We start from the raw sequence: 22336 nt of genomic DNA, 5'->3' as shown, positions 1-22336 counted from the left end.
TGTGAAAATTCGAGGCGTCCAACACGGAAGCCTACCACCTTAACTGACTCAGCTGTGTGGACTCAATCCGTGTCGTTGTTGGGAGCATGGTTTTAAATTTCAATCGAGACCGAAACCGAAATCGAAATCGGGTATACCCAAATGGTATATTTTTTCGGCCGAAATTTCGTTTTTCCGAAATTTTGCCCGAAAATCTCGCTTTTATAAATTAAATAATATTTTTCCGAAATTTTAGGTAATTTCGGCCGGAATTCAGCACGTAATTAAGTAATATTTTCTTATGTTTACTGGATTTTGGGGGCTACCGAAATGGGTACCAAAACCGAAATTTAAAACCATGGTTGAGAGATAGGTGGGGGTGGCACCAATTGAGGAGAAGATGAGAGAGCACCGCTTAAGATGATTTGGACATATCCAACGTAGGCCTTTGGATGCTTCGGTGAGAAGAGGCGACTCGTGCCTGATGGGGCACAAATACGGCTACGCTCCCAGGTATCGCCATGTGTCATCCATGCACGAGCAGAGCCCAACCATCATGAAGAATGGCGTTGGAAAACGGCAAAGACCACACATTCACGACACGTGTCGCCCTCTCGCCGCCCAAGCCTCATCATCACAAATTATGGAAGGAAATGACCACCAAAGCCATGCGCGCCGGCAAAGTAGGAGGACTGCCCAATCCTGCGAAAGAAGGTTTTCTCTCCATAATGATGAAAGGGGCCGCGCGCCTCCCTTTAAAAGGGAGGAAAATGAAGAACAGGAGAGGCCCTTTCGCTGAAAAGAGGACTTTACCCATTCTCCACTCTGGACACCGGAAAAAGAGGCGAGGCAACAACAGAGGAGGCTAGGAACCCAATCCTACTCTCCCTGCTAGTCCCCTCCGACCTACTCACTCACACACCCAGAAAAGAGCCCGCGTGCTGCCCCTGGTAACCCTGATCGAAACTCCCTTCCCTCTCTCGCTGTTCTTTATATTGATTGGTCGAAGGATCTGACTTGGGTGTCGAAGTGGTCGTCCGGGACCCACCCCGGACCCCCTGACCCCCTTTGTGATTGCAGACCCCGCGGAGGTCCTCTACCAACCGCGCAATCGCAGACCCGGATTCAGACGCCATCAGTGCCGAATTGGTGGAGTAAAAAGAGTTAGGGGTAGACCGAAAATAACTTGGGTAGAAACAGTGAGGAAAGACTTGATAGCTAGGAACATAACAGTGAACATGACCTTGGATAGGATAGAATGGAAGAAAATGATCCACGTAGAAGAACCTAACTAGAACGAGGATTAGAGCCGGGTAGATTCCTTTTACATTCTTCATGAATTTTTTTTTCTAAAGGATTCATTTAGCCGACCCCAACTAGTTTGGGACGAAGGCTTTGTTGAGTTGTGAGTTGTGAGTTGTGGTTGGGAGATAGAAGGTATATGACCTATGGAGAGCTCTGTCAGCAAGTCAGCTGTTATTACATACATGATTGTAGCAAACACATTCAGAATAGGGTTTCCACCACAAGGTGCACTGTGGTCACTGTGGAGTTGAATCTTGTGACTTACTATGAAAAGAGGAGTTCTCAATATGGTTGGGAAAACCCATGAATTTTAGTTTTCGCTGAGCTTGCATACTACTATGTAAGGCTGCACTAGTATTCACAGTCCTGTAGTTTATCCCTTGTCTTTACACCAGTCAAATGCAAACTAAACTGGTACAAAGTAGCAGGAAGTTGGTCACTGGCTTATTACCATAAATAGAAGTCCGCTAGTAGTGGACTGTTCTAATTAGGTAACAGAGCTCAATGCCTGAATTCATCGAGTGTTCCTCCTCTTAATCCAATTCCATTCAATTCCAGCTACCTCACTCTTGGGCCCCAAAAAGCGAACCCATTCCTTTAGCTTCAGGTCCTTCTCCAAAGTATTAGTGAGGACAGATGGGAACACGTTTTTGAACATGTACTAGCTCCAAGAATACTGCTCAAGTGTGTCTAAAAGTCTAACTGTTCTCGTGTCAAGTTCTGAGCAGACTTCCTGTGGGTTTGGTGAGCTGCCTTGGAGTTTGCTGTCCAAGGACAGGAGGAGAACTTCCAAGGTCTAGAATTTAAGTTTCCCACTAATAAACTCCAGAATTGGTTTACCTTGCAGGTGTTTCTTAGTTCTGAATAAGAGATTGTACGATTCAAGAGCTAACAGAGAAGACAAGGGAGTTTGAGGACGGAGCTATAACAGTTGGCCGGACCTTGGGCAAATTCAGGTAGGTACTACCTTGGAATTTAGCTATGGATTCACTTAGTTTCAGGAGGTTCTGAGAATGTAGAAGCTTAAATTTTCGTTCCCGGGCCATTGCAGGAAACCTACATCAATGGGTAATGGCCTGGATCAACGTCAATGGTTATGGGCTGTTTAAATAGGCTTATTAAGTCCTGGGGTCTACCCATCCCCAATGAGAACAGTTCTAGTGGGTATTGTTCATGGACAATTCACCTCAGGAGGTTGAGCGCTTGAATAGCTCACTCCCAATGTTCAAATCCGCTTCAATTAAGGTGGCTGAGCTTTCTGAAACAATACCACGAGCACTCCATAGATTTTTTCCAGATCCGACCATGTCTCAACCGGATCAAACAATATGGCATTCATTGTTTCAATTCCAGCATCAGACGACTGTGCTCTCAATGAACGGGAATGGCTATAGCCAAAACCTCAAAATTGATCATGAATTCAATTGGATAACTGGATTCCATGACAGATTTGTCTTGAGGTTGTTTCTGTATACCATTAGTAGACTTGAAAGGCTAGCTACAGACTTAAATTCTTTTGTAAGTCATGGCACACAAGAATCTCAATGAATAAAATTACCTAGAATTTATTGAATTGAAAATTGGACAGGTCGACTACCACAGATCAGTCATAAGACAATTTCCTTTAACAAAATGTAGATGGGTGAAGATAACCAAAATTTAGATGAGATTTTCTATTGAGGGGACAACAGAAAACAACTGAATTATACAAAACGAGTTCCTGCTTGGAACAAGGTAGTGAATGGACAGGATCAGAAGAAAGGTACTCTCGTACGTACTTCTGAAGTCCTCTTCAAGGTTTTCTGCTAACAGAAGTCTGAACTCTACGTCTTCCTCAGCTCTTATCAATGCAGCTCCCCCTTCAAATCTTCCTTAGATTTCTTTTAAGGCCTCATTAGGGATATTGGTAAAGACTGAATTGCCCCTTGTTTCATTTTATTTGTGCAAGGGGGATCCTTGGACAGAATTGTGTAAGATCTCCTTGGTGTTTCAGCTCGGCGGCAACTATTCTCCTTGGGCAGCAACCATATGGTGTGACTTGAGCCGCTCTGATTCCAACGCCACGGCTGCGTCCTCAATACTCTTCCATACCCTTTGCATCCAATCCATCAAGAATCTAAATTTTGGGTTATGAAGGGAGAATTTCCTGATGAAGCAAAAGATTTAAGTAGTCACTACTTGTTTGGGTAATTTGTGTTAGTCAAACTGCACCTATTACTATGAGTATTTGTGGAAATTGGATTTTAGTATGTTTGCTATTGCCGTATTCTTTTTAGTTCAATAGCATATAGTGAGTTGTATTACATTTGTTTTGTTTCCAGGTGTTCTTCGGGTGATGTTACAAACAATGATGCTTATTATGAGAAAGCTTTGGAAGTTTCCAACAAAAGATCTTCTCATGCTAAGGTGATCTCAATTCTGTACACCCATCATTATTTATACATTTCTATTTTGGTTCTCACTAGCTTTGCTTACTTGACAACGATCTCGTAGTGCATACAATAGGGGGACTATGAAACATCCAAAATTCTTTGGTATTTCATTTTGAAGCTTGATCTTGTCAATTGTTTTTTATTTCCAGTTGGATAGGTTTTTTTTTTTTTTTTTTCATAATGAATTTTCCTAGACCTATCTTTACTTGACTTCATCGACTTCTTTTGGTGTTGAATAATGTTACTGATCTTGCTTTTATAACAATTAATTCAGGAATTTGCAATGGCTACAAATTCTTTGTATCTTGATGGCTGGTTTGCACTTGGTGCTGCTGCACTGAAGGTAGAACATTTATTTTTTCCATTACATTGTGTAGACACCCCATTTTGACCGAACCCTAATAGCGTCGTTAGGATAAAAACCCTATCAAACTAGTGTTTTAGTGTCCCCAATTTGTTCCTGGAATAAGTCAGGGTCTCATTTAGGTCCCAATAAATTTTCATCCGAATCCGTCGTGGTTTGCCTAGCAAACGAGTGAAGTTTGTAGTGTAGTGTAGGAATAAGGGTGGCGTTTTAGTCAGAAAATGGGGTGTGATGGAGCCTGGAAAGCCAGTTCAAATTTACTGCGTTGGGGCTGTCTAGGGAGATATACGGGTGTGCAGATTAATGTGTAACATAATCAGAGGGTGCATTATCCGGGAGCAGGGCAATTTGGTAAATAGGGAAGATTCTTTTCTTCGTTTTCAAGTTATGTTTAAGACAGAATCTGAATTAATGAAAGTTTAAGAGCTAGGATTAGTTGAAGGAAATCATTAGGAAGCTTCCTTCCTAGGTGGTTAAGGTTTCTTTGATCTTAATCCTTGAACAAAAAGGTGATTTGAAGGGTTAAGATCAAAGGAGGAGAAGATATTTTTCAAAATTTTTTCCTTTTGTTATTTACTTGGGCATCCCCTGCCAGTATAAAAAGTCTTAAAAATACACTAGAGGTGGGCTGTCCATAGAAAGGGAGGGGGGCCGAATGCATAATTTTCCCTTGGGCTTGTCTTACCCGAGACCCCCCTTTGTAAAGTAAGATTTTTAAAAAAATACACTAGAGGTGGGCTGTCTAAGTAGAGAGGAGGGGGTCAAATATATCATTTCCTTTTATACAAAACCCAACGAAATAGGGTTTTGAGAGGAGCTCATTTTTGTGAGAAAATTACAGAGCAGAGAGTGGGAGAGAATGAGAGTCTCCTTCTCCGGTCATTTAGCTGGAGCTCCGGCAAATCCCATCCCCACAACCACCGGCCACCACCATCTCTCCCATCTCCATTAGCTATCAATTTCAACCCCAAACCCTCTTCAGTTACCCCTCACCATCATCTCCAACCAAGCACCTCCGACCACCATTTTTTCCGGCGAAACCCCCATCATTTCCATCATTTTCTTTCCCATCCATCATCGTCTTCACCAACAGTAGCCACATCCTCCATTTCTCTTACCTGCAAACCCATTCCACCATCTCCTTCTTCACATCCCCATTAAATTCGGTCATCACCCTAAACCCATCTCCACCCCATTCCGGCCGCAACCACCATTAAATCCGACCCCACCACAACCATCTGCAACCCTCATCCCATTTCTATCAAATCCATTTCAAAACCCTCTTCATCAAAACCCTCTTCTCCGTTCGAATTCTCGCCGGAATCCGGCCAAGCCACCACCTCCAATTCACAAACCCATTTTCTAAATCAACCCCCTCCATCCTCCATTAAATCCGTCCCCACCTTCATTAGCAATTATCCACACCTCCAAAACCCATTCCTAAAACCTATCCTTTGTTTATTCAAAACCCATATTCAAGCCCAATTCCACCAACCATATCTCAGCCACCATTGTCAAGACCCTAAACCTTATTTCATTTGTTGAGAAAAATCAGCAGAGAGGAGCTGTAACAAAAGGGGTTTTCCCATTTTTTAGAAAAGCAGAAAGAGGGAAAAAGCAGAGAAGGCAAAGAAAAAAAGAAGAAGAGGGAGTCAGCCATTGTTGGAGCTCCAACTCTGGCCTCCCAAGCTCCCACTCCGATCACTATATTTTTATCATCACCCTCTTTGGATTTCATTAGCAGAATCAGGTAATTCCATCTCCCTCTCATTTTTACTTATGATTAGATCATAAATGAAGACAATGATGCAAGTTTTAGTTCTGTGTGTTACATGCTTGTGATCTTTCAAGAAATTAAGACTCCTCTCCTCTGTTCTTTGTGGAAAATGGTATTATCATGTTCTGTCTTGATAATTGCACGAGTTTACCTTATGTTACCAGTGAAACAAGATAAGGTTGGTGTCATAGGAATTACCTTGTCGTTTCATCTCTTTTAATTGTTTTTATCACAGGCTGTTTCCAAATTATAAGAGCATTTGATGGCTCTGTGTATAATAAAAAGGAAGGCAGGTTGATACCATGGTGAAAGCATGGCTGTGAGAGTGTCATTTCCATAAGACATTCATTAGAGACTGATATTCCCACAACCATGTTTTACTTATGGAGAATTTTCTTTAGTTGATTAATTGTTAACCATATACCCATCTGTGATTTTTACTGAATGTGTCTTAGCCTTCTATGGAGCATGTAATCTAATCATTCAAGAAAGCAAGCTTAGTTCTATTGTTTTTATTTCTCTAATCTAATTGTGATGCTTAAATGTACCTTGGGTTTGGTGTAGCTCTTGTTCATGAGAGGGTCTTGAGTTTTCAGTATGGGTTCTGAAGCCATTTCTAATGTTTTGTTGGGTGTATGATCTTCATAATGATTGGTGTCATAGTCAAATAGAAAATGAACTAGATATCCTTTTGTAGGCAATTTTCGAGAAAAAGCATTAGTGCAGCCATGGTTTACCATATCCATTGTCCTAGCTTGTATGGTTTGTTCACTTGGAATGGATATTAATTTAGCTATGTTCTGGATAATAGTAAAGATGTCCCAATATGGAGATGCTACCATCGGTGCAACAAAAGTAGTTCTCATAGCTATGTTTGATATAGTGTATGCCTGCAACAGGGGTAACATCTGGACAACTGAGTTAAATTTTCAACATGAACATTGACTTTATTTCTCTCAATTTTAGATGCGTAGAATATGGGAATGTGTGTAAGTCTATGAAAGTGTAAATGGGTGAGTGTGTGTAAGTCTGTGAAAGTGTAAATGTGAATGTGTGTGAGCAAATGGGTTTAGAGATCAGTTAATGCATAATACCAACCCATAATTCAGTCCTTATTTTGCACAGTCCAGATTACCATCCGCAGTCCAGATTACAATCCAATCTATGTTCTGTGTGATACAAGGTCAGCTTGTTCACCCAAGATTCAACCCATATTCAGCCCCCCATTTTTAAGCACAATTCAGCCCATGTTTAAGCACATTTCAGCCCCTGTTTGAGGCGCAAATCTGTCCACAGTTTGGCCCCAGTTTTGGCAAATCTGTCCACAGTTTGGCCCCAGTTTTTGGCACAACTCTGTCCGCAGTTTGGCCCCAGTTTTGGCACAAATCTGTCCATAGATTAAGCCCCAGTTTTGGTTCAATTCTGTCCATTGTTTAGCCCCAGTTTTTGGCATAAATCTGTCCCATAGTTTAGCCCCGGTTTTATGCACATTCTTAAGCACATTTCAGTCCCATTTTTAAGCACATTTCAGCCCTTAGTTTTAGCACAATTCAGCCCTCATTTCAGCCCCTCTTTTGCGTGCCATCAAATCTTTGTGCCATAATGTCCCTGCACTGTGCTTTGAGAAAGTATTTAATTGTTTTTAATGCCGTGTCACGGACTTATAATCCTTTATTTTGTTTATTTTCCCTTGTCATTGGTCTGTTACTTTCAATATTTAGAAAACAAGATGAAGTTTTGGGTAGACTGGTGTATCTCACATGGAGTAGGGTCACTCTTTTATATGGAAACTTCATTGCTATATCTGACATTCAAATTTTTTTATAAACATGGTGATATGATCGTGAATTGATCATCTTAGCAGAAAATTGAATGGTTAAGTCAATATGTTTTTAGCTATGTTGATCAGCTAGGGCTATTAAACTTGCATGGGTCAAAATGCATATGGTTTTAACTTGTATCTGCACCATTGGAAATGGTATTAGTTCAGCCCTGTTTCGGATAATAGTGTCGATGTCACCATGTAGCGTACTGTATGCTCTTGTATGTTCATTTTCTTTCATAAGAAATTTTCCAGTTTGCATAGTGAAGGAAGGTTAATGCTTTGTGATGGAGTGTTTATACATATGCATGGGTTGTGGTTTTGATTGGCAATATTATTATATATCTGAAGGTATTTCAATGTCTCTTAGCACTTTAAATTTTTTTTAGCAGTTGGTACAGTCATAATTGTGTTTGGTTGTCTAGAACTGTAATCGAATCATTATCTTTTAGGATTCTTGTTACTATTAAGATCTGATAATGTCGTTCTGTTATTGAAAATGATTCTACTGGTTCCTTAGTTTTAGAAATGAAAATCTAGGGATTATTGTTTCTCTTCTAGGTTCCAATATGCATGCAATCAGATTCCGTACTTATAATTGTTTATCAAAATGATTAGGTTAGGATCATTTTCTTCCAACTCATATTCCAAATTTTATTTATATATGTCGATGTGGTTAGGTATTGTTTAGGTTCTCAATGGTTAGCTTATGTCTGATTCCTGATGATACTTTTTATAATTTGAGAAGTGAATTAAGATTAAGACTTGACTGTCTAAACCAATTTAGTTAGCATATTGAAGTGGCAGGAATAATGAAAATGTCATTTAAACCTATTCTTTTCTTTCACATTGTCCATTCTGAGATTTGCTTAGTCTCATCTTTTTTCTTTTTTATCATTTCATGGGCCATGAAGGCGCTAGCCCAAGCCCATCCTTAGGGGACTTGCTCAGTCCAAGTAGCGTACCCCTCCTTTGTATAGTAGACTTGCCTAGCCTTTTAGGTGCCTTTTAGATATTAGAACCCTTCTCATTGCAAGGGCAATGAAAGAGTTATCTAGAGCCCCACTAGGAGACACGCTTTGTCTCATTTAGGCAGCTCTCCTTGGAGACAAGCCTTGTCGTTTAGAGCCCATCCATTAGGGAGTCTGCTTCAGTAAAGAGTTTTCATATAGGAGGCATGCCTTGCCTGATTTATAGAGCCCCTATTTGGAGACAAGCCCTGTCTCATTTAGAGAGTTTCCCCTTTAATAGGCTTACCTAGCCTCATATTAGAGCGACCTTTTCCTCTAGAGCGAGGCTTTGAATTGTTTGCCTCCCTTCTGTAACATTGCAACGTTTAGCAGTCTATTTCATAGACTGTTAGTTTATCCTTGGCTTAGGAGTTAGTCCTTTAGAGTCGTTGTCCCTTTCTTTGTTATTAGAGCCTTGCTGGCTTGGGATCTTAGATCCTTTTCATTGTTCTTGGGACTCGTCTACTTGTTTGTGGATTGTTGCATTTTGTTTTGGAATACTAGTTTGTTGGTTTGGGGTTTCCTTTTTACCCTAAGGGTTTTACCTTAGGGTGTTGCTTTGTGTGTTCCCTTTGGCCTTTGATCAAAAGGGTGAAAGTATTTAAAATTTTAAAATCCATAAACTTTGAAATCATTTACAATCACAAGAACATTGAGATCATTTGAATTTACAAAAACATTGGAAAACTTTAAACTCCAAAAACATCAGAAATTTAAAACATAAAAAACATTTGAAAGCTTAAAAGCCATCTAAAGTGTTGAGTGTTTTTAGAAGCGTAGTTTAGGAAGTTTCTTTCGAACTACGTTGGCTTGATCCTCTTCCACGAGGTACGTAGTGCAGCTTGGGATTTTTATCCCAAGTCCAGCCAAGCTTTTGTAAATAACATTGAAAATCTTTTTCTTGAATAAAAAACTTTAAAACCTTGTTTTCAAAAAGCTCTTCCTCTAGAGTTAGGAGTTTGATCTAGATAGAAGTTTTTTAGAGTTAGGAGTTTGTCCTTGTTTTGTTGTGTGTTTGTTTTGTATTTGTGTTAGAGTTAGGAGTTTGTTACGCCTCCGTCCGATCAGTTGGCGATTCACATTGCCGACTGATGACTAGGTCTAGGATGTGTTAGTGATCTCATTATTTTCCTTAGGACACATAGCTTAGTTACACATAGGTTGTAGGAACCACCTGCATTAGCCTAGGGCTAACCTGCATTTAGTTAGGGCATATAGGGTGTCCTAAAATCCCCAATCCATTGGAATTTAAATAATTGCACAAGAAGCTTTAATAACTAGTCCGGTCTTTTAAGTCGAGTCTAGGATAGAGGGTTTAGATGTCTTAGGCATCATAGCTTAGAATAGGGCGAAGAACTACGTTGCCTTGATTCTCGTGGAGGCGGGGATACGTAGGCTCCTTTGGATGAACATCAGATCATCTAAAGACTCGGGATACATTTACGGTATGTTGTTAGCACTTTAGGGTTTGTGTTTGTATTTTGATGATGATTTTTGCATAGGATCTTGATAGTGTGCGTTCATTTCTTTGATTACTTACATGTTTAGCTGTAATATTTACCTGTTTGTTTAGTTTGATCATATGTTTAGTTGCATCTCATTTATCCAGTTTATTGTATTTGATATATCTTGAGCAGACCTTATACCTATAGCTGTAGTATGCATGCGTTTGCACATTAGAACCTAGACACCAATTAGGTATGACATTCATAACCTAGCTATTCTTAGGTGATACTTCTTCCATTTATTTTGTACAGGCTTATTATTTTATCCCCGGGTCATGCATGTTTAGGTAGACATTTACTCAGGGATATTTGTTCCCATTTCATGTGATTTTCGCCCAAAACTCTTCAAGGTTAATAAATAAATGGCATAAGATACCAAGTGTTCGCACTCGGGCGAATTGGGGGTGCTCTTCGGACCTTCTCCATTCGTCACCAGGCACGAACCTTTTGTATCTCTGGTTATCCATTGCAACAGAGCATTTGTTTTTGGTTCCATGGTGTATCCATGGATGACGACTCTGAGTTATTTTTAGGTACGTCTTGGTTTTGAACCCTGGTTCTGAATCAAGAAGTATCTCATTCATTTTGTATCGCCACTCGTGCTATGCTATGAGGGTGGCATCATTTCGAGAGTTCCTTGGTAGAGCTCTACTTCACATTGTGGAGATCTTTGAGGATTGCCGGCGATCTCGTGTCCTCCGCACTCGTCCTCTTCGGATCAGGGTCCACACATTGGTTCTTGGTTATTTGGATTTGGGCATAAATGTTTATTACACTATGGATTTTATTATATGGGCTTAAGGCAACTCAAAACATACTTTATGCATGGCTTGCTACTTGTGTTATTTTATAGTTGTGCCATACAAACTTGGATGCGTTTTTGTTCAAGAACTACAAGGAGTCTCTAAAACTTGGATGTGGGACACATGCATTTTACTTTATCATAAAATAATAAGCATTCATGGAATTATCTAGAAGTGTCTTGTACTAGTTTTTTTGTATGTGTCCGATGCATGTTCCTATCTACTCGATATTGTTGCACCTTTTGCTCAATTTTTGTCTTGACTCTAAATTTATTGAAGATTTTAAATTTTTTTTGAGTTAATGCTCTCATAATTTTTTTTTAAGAATAAGCACTAGGTGACATATCCAAGATTATGTAGCCACAACAATATTTAGTTTGGATTGATGTGTCTCATTTGATGCAGACTCGGGATATTGACATGGCGCTTGAAGGGTTTACTCGTGCTATGCTACTTGATCCTGATAATGGAGAGCCTTGGAATAACATTGTTTGCTTGTATGTTTAGAAAAAACTATAAACCATAATTTGTTGTTTTGCTTTCATTGGTTTACTTTGGATTCTTTCTCAATCTTTAGGTTTCTCTTTGCAAAGTTACTAGTAAGTGATCTTGTACTTTTTTCTCTTCCAAACATGCACCTTTATAATTGACCAAAAGTATTGTTTAATGGCTTGGGTTCTTTATATCTATGGTCAAAATTTGCATTTGAATTATTTAAGAAATGGATTAAAATGTTTTTCATGAGAATATGCACGACGGATTAACATGTTTTCATGAGAGTTTTATGACTACAATATTAAATTTCTGCGCCAATTTGGCATCCAAGCTCAATGACATTATTGGTGCTTTAATGCCACATGCATTTAGCAGCTCTAGCCTTGATGAACATCGTGGCACTCTATTAAAATCTCTTTGGACGAGTTCATGTCTACCAGCTAACCACAAGGGATTCCCTTATGAGGTTTCAAATGTGACGGGTGATAAATTGATCTTCCCTATTGTGGATTTTTTTATCCCACTTGGAGATTCGATAAGGCCTCTCTTGGGAAGACCACCATTTGTAAATGTCACCAATATCTTTCTCCTAATGTAGTTGAAACATTTTTTCTAGAGGGGTTGTAAATTGGAGAGGAAGGTTCCTATGGTTGACTAAAAATAGTTGTGCAAAATTGAGGGCATTTGTGCTTCAAAGATTTTCAAAAATTTGTTTCGTCTATGAGGAAATGTTGGAGGAAGATTGTGACTACCAATCTAGTCTTTATTCTGTTACCTTGGCTAAAATCCCATCTTCTTTTGATGATTCCAAACACAGGTTGACTTGTGTTGTGTATCTAATGTGTTTGATGTTTAAGTGCATGTGAAGGAGATCATTCTCTCAAACACTAGAAGTCAAGAAAAAGCATGCATCAAGGCTTGAACCTAGAATGGAGATCTTGAGAAGCCAAACACAAGAAGGCGGCCTGGACAACTCATGAAGACCGTGGATGCCAAAGGAGTTGATCCATGACAAAGAACTTGAAGCAATGAAGACCATTTAAAGACTTAGTGATTTTCAATTTCAAAGTAGTTTGTAAATTCCAATCTCACTTAGGGTTTTTAGAGGCACCAAAAGACACCCTAGTAGGTCCTATGCAGGTTAAATAGACCATGGACAAAATGCCTAAGATCCCCAAGAAGCATGGTTATAATTGGACCTCAAATAGTGGACCAGATGATGGACTAGAGCTCTGCCCGATCATCTGATTTGCAACAGATCTCACTTAGGGTTTTTAGAGGCACCAAAAGACACCCTAGTAGGTCCTATGTACGTTAAATAGACCATGGACAAAATGCCTAAGACCCCCAAGAAGTATGGTTAAAATTGGACCTCAAATAGTGGACCAGATGATGGACTAGAGCTCTGCCCAATCATCTGGTTTACAACATATGATGGACCAGAGCTCTGTCCGATCATCTGGCTTGTAACAAATTGCATTTTTGCTCTCTGGTGCAAAGCAGATGTCTAGTGCAACAAAATATAGCTGTTGGAGGTATAACGAATAGTTGATTTTTGGGGCTCAAAATTATGGTTTTGCCCCTCAACGGCTAGTTTTGATCTTCAACTATATATATGAGTTTAAACACTCATTTAAATTCATCCAAAAACTCCTAAGCTTACTAAACACTCTCTTGAGTTGGAAAAACATTTGTGCCTCTTTGAACCTCAAAGTGAGATTTGCACATAAGATTTCGATTGTATATCTTTATTGTATATCTTTTATGCTTCGTTGTACACCCTTTGTAAAGGGATATATGTTTCTTTCTTCTAAGATTGTAAAAAGGCAAGTGTGGAGATGCATAGATATCTCCGGAGCGAGTGTGAAGACGCAGAGCTATCTCGGTTTGTAATTGGGTTGATTCCGCTCCGTTAAGGGAATTAGTTTAGTAAAGCCATCAAGAATTCCTAGGTGGAGTGGAGTAGGCCTTGGTGTGGATCCTTGGACCGAACCACTTAAAAATCTCTGGTGCACTCTTTCCTTATCTCTTTACTTTTAATTGTGTGCTTTTGTTTTCTAGCTTACGTTGTGCATTGAATGTTTTATTTTGTTCTTGTTTTTCTAAGTTGGATTTAACTAGGGTAAAAGTTTTTGAAAACCCAATTCAGCCCCCTGTCGGGATGCCATCTAAGGCCTCATAGAATTTCATCTAGGCTCCAAAATAGCCAAATGCTATAATAAAAAGGTCCTCAATTCAAAATAAGAACTAAATAAATAAAAAATCCCTAAGAACAACATAATGTCACGGTGGCTATGGGTAGCAATTTCAGTGCTGCACCATCATACAATGTGGCTAGTGAAAACTTTGAAATCCTGTTCCCTTTTTCTTTGAACATTTGTGAATATTGCCGAGCTCCTGCTAAACTATAGTTTTGGTGATTGTCAAAAGATTCAGAGTTTGACCATATTCCCAACATTGCCATGAAGCATGAGTGTAAAGATCTGAAATCATCAAATAGGGATCACCATGTTCGCAATCCAAACCAAACTCAATTATCATGGACTAGCTATTGTTCTAATCAACGGATTGTTTTTTGCAAACCAAATACCCTTCATAAGAATGTATTACCGAACCACTCTAATAGTTCTAGTATAAAGTGCCTCTTGCAATTTCCATTGAACCTTTATTTGCAAAGGACTTTGATTTTTCTGAAGTGTTTCCATAAGTTTGATGGATGGTTTCTCCTCTGATATGGTAGAGAAGACCTGGTTAAGGGATTGTGTGAGTTGACTTCAACTAAGGGAAGCTTCAAGTCTCAAGAATGATCCATCCACTCTGAGTCCACGACGGGTGCATGGAATGGCAAATATTTTCTTTGGGGCTGTGTAACCTACAATTCTTCTGCATTTAACCATGAGTAGGATGTTGTTGGACAGGTCCCTTTTTAGCTTCTGCTTGTAATTGAATGTTTACTCCATATTATTATCTATAACCAATGCTTTTGGATATTGATTTAGAATTGTCTTATATATATGGAGAGGAAGGGGGATGAGGATCTCAGACGAGCAAAATGCACAGCCTCATGTCGTTACTAGGTCTTCCAAGTACATATTATTTTCACCCCTTGTCCTTGACCCAAGAATATCGAATCCAGATACTCAAGGTTCTTTTGCTGTTCGTTCTTTCTTCACAGCATGTTCAAGGGAAAAAAAAGAAAGATATACACTTCAAAAGACTCTCAAAAACCGTCGCTCCTGGACAAGTGACGGCCTTTGCTTGGAAGATGGCAACTATAAAGATTAACACATGTACTTGACTCAGTGAAGGAAAACATGCATTTATAGATGGTGTAGATCACCTTGTGGTACATTGTCCTTTCGCTATGGGTTTTTTTTTTTTTGATGACGTAGGATGTCCCCACCCCCTTCGGGAGTAGGACTAGTCCCTACGGATACACGCAACGACCCACTCACCACGGGTATCAGGTAAGTCGGAGGCGGGATTCAAACACTCGTCAATAGGGAGCAAACCCATGACTTTATGCCGAAGAGCCAACGCCTCGGTGGGTGTCTCCATTATCAGATGCTTCAGACTGTCTTGGGTATTTCAGCGGTCAATCAAGAGCATCATTCTACATTGGGCTGGAGGACCCTTTGGTAAATTAGAAAAAATACTTTGGTGCTTGGTACCTTATGTAGTGACTTGGCACTTTCCTTCGCTTCCGGTTGTTGGTCCATTTCCGCATATCCCATATAGTGTGACAAACCCTCACCCTCTACCAAGCATTTGCATCGACCTGTGTGTCCTGAGATGGAGAAGGTTGTGACACAACCTTTGGCCAAGTCTCATTCCTTTTTCATAGGGCATTGTACGGGCCATGTTGCGAGCGAGATTCAGTAAGTTCTGTTCTTAGCCGAATGACTACCAGAACCATCAAAACAGAATGCTCTCGAGTCAACTCAACAACACATTCCTCGGCAAGGATATCAGGCGATAGGGTAGCAAACAGCCAACCCGTCTATAACATGTTTTTCTTGGCGTAAAAAACAAATGGAAGGAGAGAAACAACTGAATCTTCAAAAGAAAAAAAAAAGGTGATTGGGAAGGATAGTGCTAGAGATTATTAAAATAGATCTCAGGTGAAGAAATGACAAGAATTTCACATGAGGCATACTTAGAAACTGGAGTGCTATTATACGAGAAAAAGGTTTGGAAAATAGAGTTATTCTCAAGTAGCGCCTCCCCCCTAGTAGATAGATCAAGCTTAACTTTGACGGAAGTTCTAAAGGCAATACAGGTCGTGCGGGTATTGGCATTATATTTTGTCACTAAGGGCAACATTTTTTATTTTTTTTTGAATGATAACAATTTTATTAACAAACAAAAGGATTACAGGCAAAGATTCCAGGGACAAGATTTAGGGATGCCAAATCCAAGTGGTAATCCCAGATATCGGATCGGCAACTCCTGTACCTTACAACCCAAAATCCCAGCATATTGTTGCACATAGAGAGGAACAATATTAATCCCCATGATGGCACTTTTATTGAAATTTATATAGAGACCGGACGCATTTTGAACCATCTAAACAGTTGCTTCAGATTTCGCACTTCCGAGAAACCACCTTTAATGAACATCAGTGTATCGTCCACGAACTGTAAATGAGTGATGGGCGAATGATGATGCAGATGGTTTCAATCCCCAAAAGTAGCCTTTGCTTTCCGCATGAGAGATGAGCATACTTAGGGCTTCCACAACCAAAATGATTAAGGGGATAGAGGGTCACCTTGTCGAACACCGCGACCATTGCGAAAATAACACCGCGGCCATTGTGAAAATAACCAGAAGAAACCCCGTTGAATAAGATGGAAAAAGATGCCGTGGATAAGCATGATGTTATCCATTTTCTCCATTTCTCGCCAAACCTCATACGCCTCATGATGTAATCAAGAACAGACTAACTACATGATCATAGGCCTTTTCCAAACCAACATTAACAATAATCCCGCTTTCGCCCGCTCGCTTCATAGAATCCAAAATCTCATTAGCGATGAGGACACCATCGAGGATTTGTTGCTGTTGAACGAAAGCACCTTGAAATTTTGATATGATTTTGCACATCACTGAACAGATCTTTCGCGTGAGAACTTTTGCCAACAATTTGTATATGCCGTGGAAGAGGCTAATAGGCCGAAAATCGCTGATCACCACAGCACCCTCTTTCTTCGGTATAAGGGTTAAGAAGGTTGTATTTGCAGCCCTATTTAGAAAGGCCTCGCTCATGAAATTCCATAAAAAAAGCCATCACATCCCCTTTTATGGTCTCCCAGTATCTGCTATAAAAAGCCATGGAAAAACCATCGGGTCCCGGGGCTTTGTCTTTCGTTAGAGATCAAAGCGCCTCTTCAACTTCCTCCATGGTGAAAGGTGTTACGTGCCTAATCGGCCGTAACGGAAATAAACAAAATAAAAGAGAAATAGAGGGGGGGAATGGTTGATTCGAGGCAACCGGACCTCCTAGCCGCTCGATTCAAGAGGAACCATGACTCTCCAAAACAAAGTCTCCCTTGCTGTTAATTATCTTCTCTTTTCTCCTTTCATTAGATTACTACTACATAAATACAAGCAAGAGGGAGTGCCACATTACATGCATACTTACCCACTAACAAGACACATCATAAGTAACTAACTCCCACTACCCTAAACACATTAGCCACAACTAATGGCCATTACAGTAAAACACACACCCAGCACTATGCACTAACTAACCCCATATACAACATAATAAAATACACATAACATTCCTTTCCCCTTACCAACGACCTTGTCCTCAAGGTCAAATTATTGGAGAAAAACTTATTCCACCAGGGTCCCAAATCTTAATGGTCGCGATCAGTTGAACCTCGCCTCCAAAATCCACAATGATCAAAGTTGGGACGAAATAAGATTTTTCATGAAGCCGCTTCAAAATGATGAAATGATCATGATGATCCTTGGTGGTGTCTTCAGCAAAACTATTCTTGTCATCGTCGATTCTCACATCTTTCTCCACATGAACATCAACACTTTCAAGATTTAACATTTCTCCTTTTATACGCATTTCTTTGATCTTTGCTGATTTTTTTCAAGCTTTCCGCAAATTGCCGGTGTTCTTCCATCATTTTCAAAAAAAGCACTTTAATTTGCTAGAAATCATCACGTAGAGATTCCAAAATCTCTGAAGGTGCAGGATCTACGGCTCTGATACCAAATGTTAGGTACCTTACCGATACGCCAAAAGCTCCAGAGCTGATGGAACGCGTTAGGCAAGGCCCTTTAAACCTGTCCCATACCAGACTGGGTCCCAGCCCTTCCCATACCAAGGTAGGCCCCCACTCAGGACCGTAAGATACCACTACGCTTCCGAATCCGCCATTCTCGGCGGCCCACTCTGTGACGGCTTTCACTCTGGCCTTTTTTCCAGGTAGCCCTTTCCACAGGTCGCCCCTTCCGCGGCGGCCACTCTGTGGCAACTTCACTCTGACGGCTTTGACTCTAGCTTTTTTTTTCACTAGGTAGCCCTTTCCAGGTAGTCCTCTCCACAGGTTGCCCCTTCCGTGACTCGAACATGGGACGTGGTGGCTGCTCTGATACCAATTGTTACGTGCCTAATCGGCCATAACCGAAAGAAACAAAATAGAAGAGAAATAGATGGGAGGAATCGTTGATTCGAGGCAACCAGACCTCCTAGCGGCTCGATTCGAGAGGAACCATGAGTCTCCAAAACAAAGTCTCCCTTGCTGTAAATTATCTTCCTCCCATTTCATTATATTACAACTACTTAAATACTAACACAAAGTATTTACACATCACCCATCCACTTCCCCACTTACAACACACACCATCAACAACTAACACCCACTACCCTAAACACATACCCCATAACTAACACCCATAACTCTAAAAACACATTCCCACAACTAGATAGTAATTAGATTATAACTACCCCTATACACCATAATTATACGCACATAACATTTATCTGTTACATGCCTAATCGGCCGTAACGAAAATAAACAAAATAAAGAGAAATAGAGGGGGAATGGTTGATTCGAGGCAACTAGACCTCCTAATAGCTCGATTCGAGAGGAACCATGACCCTCCAAACAAAGTTGCCTTTGCTGTTTTAAAATTCATCTTCCTCCCATTTCATTATATTACAACTACTTAAATACTAACACAAAGTAGTTACACATCACCCATCCACTTCCCCACTTACAACACACACCATCAACAACTAACACCCACTACCCTAAACACATACACCATAACTAACACCCATAACTCTAAAAACACATTCCCACAACTAGATAGTAATTAGATTATAACTACCCATATACACCGTATAATACGCACATAACATTCCTTCCCCCTTAGAATCGACCTTGTCCTCAAGGTCGAATTATTGTAGAAAAGATTGTATTCCGCCGGGGTCCCAAATCTTGTTGGACACACTTAGATTGAGAAACACGGTCAACTTTAGACCTCTGTTTTCTTCAAAAGTAATGACCGTGATCTTTTGAACCCTTCTTTCAAAATTTGTTGCTCTGAAAGTTGGAAGAGAATATAATTTTTCATCCTCGTCGCCATTGATTTTCACAATTTTCTCTACATGAGAATCAACTTTCTCATGATTTAACTTTTCTCGGTCTTTACGTATTTCTTTGATCTCTTTGCTGATTTTTTCCAATCCTTCCGTGATTCGCCAGTGCTCCTCCATCATTTTAAAAAACTTCACTTTGATTTGCTAAAAATCATCGCGTAGGGATTCCAAAAGCTCTGACGGCACAGCCATGGCATAGGATCTACCGCTCTGATACCAATTTGTTACGTGCCTAATCGGCCGTAACAAAAATAAACAAAATAAAGAGAAATAGAGGGGGGAATGGTTGATTCGAGGCAACCGGACCTCATAATGGCTCGATTCGAGAGGAACCATGACCCTCCAAAACAAAGTTGCCTTTGCTGTTTTAAAATTCATCTTCCTCCAATTTCATTATATTACAACTACTTAAATACTAACACAAAGTAGTTACACATCACCCATCCACTTCCCCACTTACAACACACACCATCAACAACTAACACCCACTACCCTAAACACATACACCATAACTAACACCCATAACTCTAAAAACACATTCCCACAACTAGATAGTAATTAGATTATAACTACCCATATACACCATAATTATACGCACATAACATTTATCTGTTATGTGCCTAATCGGCCGTAACGAAAATAAACAAAATAAAGAGAAATAGAGGGGGGAATGGTTGATTCGAGGCAACCAGACCTCTTAATGGCTCGATTCGAGAGGAACCATGACCCTCCAAACAAAGTTGCCTTTGCTGTTTTAAAATTCATCTTCCTCCCATTTCATTATATTACAACTACTTAAATACTAACACAAAGTAGTTACACATCACCCATCCACTTCCCCACTTACAACACACACCATCAACAACTAACACCCACTACCCTAAATACATACACCATAACTAACACCCATAACTCTAAAAACACATTCCCACAACTAGATAGTAATTAGATTATAACTACCCATATACAGCGTATAATACGCACATAACATTCCTTCCCCCTTAGAATCGGCCTTGTCCCTCAAGGTCGAATTACTGTAGAAAAGATTGTATTCCGCCGGGGTCCCAAATCTTGTTGGACACACTTAGATTGAGAAACACGGTTAACTTTAGACCTCTGTTTTCTTCAAAAGTAATGACCGTGATCTTTCGAACCCTTCTTTCAAAATTGTTGCTCTGAAAGTTGGAAGGGAATATAATTTTTCATCCTCGTCGTCATTAATTTTCACAATTTTCTCTACATGAGATTCAACTTTCTCATGATTTAACTTTTCTCGGTCTTTACGTATTTCTTTGATCTCTTTGCTGATTTTTTTCCAAGCCTTCCATGATTCGCTAGTGCTCCTCCATCATTTTAAAAAACTTCACTTTGATTTGCCGGAAATCATCGCGTAGGGATTCCAAAAGCTCTGACGGCACAGCCATAGCGTAGGATCTACCGCTCTGATACCAATTTGTTACGTGCCTAATCGGCCGTAACGAAAATAAACAAAATAAAGAGAAATAGAGGGGGGAATGGTTGATTCGAGGCAACCGGACCTCCTAATGGCTCGATTCGAGAGGAACCATGACCCTCCAAAACAAAGTTGCCTTTGCTGTTTTAAAATTCATCTTCCTCCCATTTCATTGTATTACAACTACTTAAATACTAACACAAAGTAGTTACACATCACCCATCCACTTCCCCACTTACAACACACACCATCAACAACTAACACCCACTATCCTAAACACATACACCATAACTAACACCCGTAACTCTAAAAACACATTCCCACAACTAGATAGTAATTAGATTATAACTACCCATATACACCATAATTATACACACATAACAAAAGGTCTCTCCAACCACTTAGAAGTCCCGCTGGGGATTGTTTTAAAGTTCAACCCCTCCATCTTCGGGCGCCAATTGTGGTGATTTGCATAGAAATCACTATAGAATGATATAATGTGATTTTTAATAATAGATTTATCCTCCACCATATAATCGTTCACTTCAAGGCAATTAATGGTGTTTTTGCGCCAACGTGCACTTGCCATTTTATGGAAGAAATGGGTAGGGTATTCCTGTCCCCAGCAATTAACCAGAGAGCATTAGACTTTTGCCTCCATCTAATTTCTTGACAGCAGAGAATTTCTTCGTATTCCATCAGTAACTCTTCTCTTCTCTGTTGATCATCATTCCCAATGACATTTATCTTCATTCCGTTCCAGTGACCCAAAAATTCTGACCTGATTTCATCCTTACAACGCTCTTTTCTTTGGTTTTCAAGCTTCGCCCATTCCTTTATCTTACCCTTGGGATATTTAATTTTTTGGCAGGGATATACCCCTTGCATCCCTCGAAATCACACGCACTCCACCAATCACGGACACGCCCATCAAATCCATCGATTTCACACAAAGACATATCCATCTTGAAAGGCCTGGGATCGTCTGAAGGCTCCACCATCTCCAAAAGTAATGGATTATGGTAGGATGTTGGTTTTGGCAGTGCCCGCTGAGCAATGATTGGGAACAATTCATCCCATTCATTAGTGGTGAGGACTCGATCCAATCTAGATTTAATGAGTCTGTCTCAATTGTTCGACCACGTGAACTTAGCGCCCTCCAAAGACAGATCAATGAGTTCGCAGCCCAATATAAAATCAGAGAGTTTCCTCGTCATTTTTTGTGACTCTCCCCGGCATATTCTTCTAAAAAGGGAATCGGATTGTATTGAAGTCCCCACCAATGATCCATGGACCCGGCCAGCCATCACATATGGATTGAAGTTCAGTCCACAACGCCCTCCTTTCCCTTGGTTTTGCCGGCCCATAGACAGCCATCATCAGCCATTTCCAGTCTTGCCTGGCCGGTTGATATATGATCAAGATGCAGTGTTCTCGAATTTTGATATCCGCCACACGAAACAGACTCTCCTTCCAGATTATAATAATCTCACCGGCCGTACCTCTTGCTGCCTTGGCCTCCCACATTCTGTTTCCCCTTCCCCATATCTCATTAATAATTGACTCAAGTCACCGTAGATAACTTTGATTCAAAACTGGCGATAATGTCCGGTTTCCGCCTCCGGCAAAGATCTTTAACGACCAATTTTTTCCTCTCCGACCACAAACCCCTGACATTCTAGAATATAATCTTCATTTTGAGTTATATTCACCCAACCCTTGATGACCAGATGACGCTACCTATCGCAGCGCCCTCAGCTCCTGCAA

General features: G+C 40.2%; 1 protein-coding gene across 8 annotated transcripts in view; it reads left to right on the top strand.

The window, feature by feature from the left end:
* Positions 1-13371, top strand: part of LOC143885333 (Tetratricopeptide repeat (TPR)-like superfamily protein) — a 38669-nt gene extending 25298 nt beyond the window's left edge. For 4 of the 8 annotated variants that reach the window (XM_077389458.1, XM_077389459.1, XM_077389452.1 and 1 more), the window contains 2 exons: positions 3606-3690; positions 11403-11680. The gene's annotated coding sequence lies outside the window, so the exon portion shown is untranslated. Of the gene's footprint in view, positions 1-3605; positions 3691-3990; positions 4060-11402; positions 11681-12349 lie in introns of those variants that run through there. The other 4 variants (XM_077389460.1, XM_077389456.1, XM_077389453.1 and 1 more) reach the window with 3 other exon arrangements.
* The last annotated feature ends 8965 nt before the right edge of the window (positions 13372-22336 follow it).

The sequence above is a fragment of the Tasmannia lanceolata genome, unplaced genomic scaffold (assembly GCF_043159265.1).
Source record: "Tasmannia lanceolata isolate RefF3 unplaced genomic scaffold, GAP_Taslan_0.1 ptg000008l, whole genome shotgun sequence".
NCBI classification, from domain to species: Eukaryota; Viridiplantae; Streptophyta; class Magnoliopsida; order Canellales; family Winteraceae; genus Tasmannia; species Tasmannia lanceolata.
Note: the sequence above shows the minus strand (reverse complement) of the source record. Positions and strands in the feature narration are given on the sequence as shown.